A 2,500-nucleotide genomic window follows, 5' to 3' on the forward strand; every position below is an offset into this window, starting at 1 on the left:
CCTTCCCCGATGTTCCAACACACACACACACACACACACACACCCGCATATATGTACACATACACAAGCAACACACTGATCGTACGGTTTCAGAACGCTTCTACTGCAAAGCGACCGCGAATCGTCAACACCTTCTACTTACCTCTCTAGTACTATCTCTCTCCCATTATATCTCTCTCACACACACACACCGTTTTGCCGTGTGCTAGATCAGGTCCATATTGGCATGACGACGGCTGGTTTCCGTGTGTGTGGTGGAGGGAGGGGACTTGTGGATTAAGGGCGCCGATGATGATGTATGTCTGCTGTCGCTACCTTTTCCGGATGTCCTGTACTCGTTGGATGTGAAGAGAAAGCGAGGAAGACGTTGCGAAAGGCAGCTGATAAAGCGTTACAGTTATGAACAATATACACACAAAGCATATAAGTATACATACATACATATATATGGAATAACTAAATATATATATATAGTTATACATGCATAGCCAACTTCCACTGTTGCACATAAACACATGCAAAAACACACATACACACCGTGAAGGTCAATGTGATTATTCCGATATGCTGGTCATATCGATTTTAAGGAACGGCACCGACAAACGTTGATAATCGTCTCTAGGGAAACGAGTAAGTGTGTGTTTGTTCGTTGCGAAAGGATAAGCGTGACTAGAGTAGTAGGCGACGGACTAATGACAAGGCAACTAGCGAGCAAGAGCTGCTGCTTCTCTGCACATATTGGCTCTGGCGGAAGCAAAAGCGCGGATTATAAATCATAGTAAATGGAAAGAAAAGGGAAAAAAGGAAATACGTTTATCAGATAACAATTAGAAGCGAAGATAGAGAGCCTGTGTGCGGAATAGAGGATGCACTATCGCGGCGATCGGCCGTAAAGCGAGAAGGGAACTCACTCCCTCTGCAGGCCCTAAAAGAATGGAGGGAAAATTGGAATAAAATTAACAGGAAATCAAGCGAAACGAAATGAAAAGCGGAGAGAAAGGAGGCAAACCCCAATCTCAACACTTGTGTCGAACACACACAACGTCATGGATGTGTCCGTGTGTGTGTGTGCGTGTCTCACTCAAGCCGAAGCCTAACAGAAACCAGTACCAGCGAATGGAAATGGTTTATTAAAACTAATAAATGGTTTAGGAATGAAAAAGAAAACAGAAAGAGAGAGAAAGCAAATAGTCAAAGAGACAGCTGCTTCAAGAGGAATAACTATTGTAATAGAAAATCCCAGACAAGACAAAGGAGCAACAACAGGAGTACTACTAAAAACAGAAAAGTATAGTAATACATAAACGTATATCTAGCGAAATCGATGTGGTCTTCAATAAACGTGTAAGCAAAGAAAACATAAAGAGAAAACTAGTTGGGATGGAGAGAAGGACAGGCTCCTTGGAATAATGCCCCCTTCGACCTACGGTCCCCTTTCTTCCCCGAACTTACTGGATGAATGTTGTAGGCAAACACCTTAACTAATCTTGGTGGAACTCAATTGGACAACCATATTGGCAAATTATGCATTGGTATGCAGGGAACGAGAATGAAGCAGTATCCCGCTATTACAACTACTGCTACTATTACTTCCAGAAAGAAAAGCAAAGTATTGTGAACTGGTAAGGCAAGCGACAGAAAAGAGCAAGAAAAAAAACTAAACCAAAACCAATTGTAACGAATTGTTTCAGTCAACTCTGAACACAAGAACATAAGTCTGTCTAATAAAGTGTAATGAATGAAACACAATGGCTTTGAGTGAGAATGCGGAAACCCTCGAATGAATCATCATCACTCCCGGGTGGTAATGGTCCCAACTTTTCCATCAGATCGTAGTGCCACGCCTTCACGGGGCAGAAGATGCGCTGGACGGAAATAGCTTTTCTGGCGCATTCTACTCGCATCACGTGCTATCCAGCCGCAGTGATCGTGTGTAAGGTGCACAGGTTGCAATCATTCCAGTCGCGTTCCGCACAACTGTTGATGGGTTTATTGACGACGCGCGAAGCCGCAGGAAATGCATTTTGTGCTTCATGCATCCACTAACACTATCCAAAAGACGAGCAGTTCCGCTAAACCAGCAACTGTCTATCATTCGTGAACATTCCTTTGGCATCGGTGCATCTTGGCATCAACGGCACGTCATTTGGTTCATCTGGAAACCTTGAGAAGAATACGCGGGCATATTGCATGGGCCTGCTAAATTTAGTAAAAGGAAGCGCCATAAACATTTCATCTTCATACCATTAATAACCATTACCCAATACCCTTCCCCTTTATTCGCCACTTTTCTTACATTTTTCATGGATTATTCATTAATCGCCCACCATGCGGCCACCATCGGATCTCGTATGCATCATCATACGGATTAAGAACAAAACAAAACATTTTCTTCGATTGTCGCAACCGTATCCGACGTCATTCATTCATCCAAGTAGCCAAGTAACGGTCCCCAAGGTAACCCAGAAGGAGACTCAGTGGCGCGTGCACCTCTTGACTG

The 2,500-nt window shown here is 43.6% G+C and overlaps 1 protein-coding gene across 12 annotated transcripts in view; it reads left to right on the forward strand.

Moving 5' to 3' along the window:
- The window catches only part of LOC125954419 (high affinity cAMP-specific and IBMX-insensitive 3',5'-cyclic phosphodiesterase 8), a 121,859-nt gene extending 120,125 nt beyond the window's left edge, over positions 1 to 1,734 (forward strand). For all 12 annotated transcript variants that reach the window (XM_049684747.1, XM_049684742.1, XM_049684748.1 and 9 more), the window contains one exon: positions 1 to 1,734. This exon is cut by the window's left edge and continues 1,568 nt beyond it. The gene's annotated coding sequence lies outside the window, so the exon portion shown is untranslated.
- Positions 1,735 to 2,500: the final 766 nt, after the last annotated feature.

Source organism: Anopheles darlingi, chromosome 3 (genome assembly GCF_943734745.1).
Source record: "Anopheles darlingi chromosome 3, idAnoDarlMG_H_01, whole genome shotgun sequence".
NCBI lineage: Eukaryota > Metazoa > Arthropoda > Insecta > Diptera > Culicidae > Anopheles > Anopheles darlingi.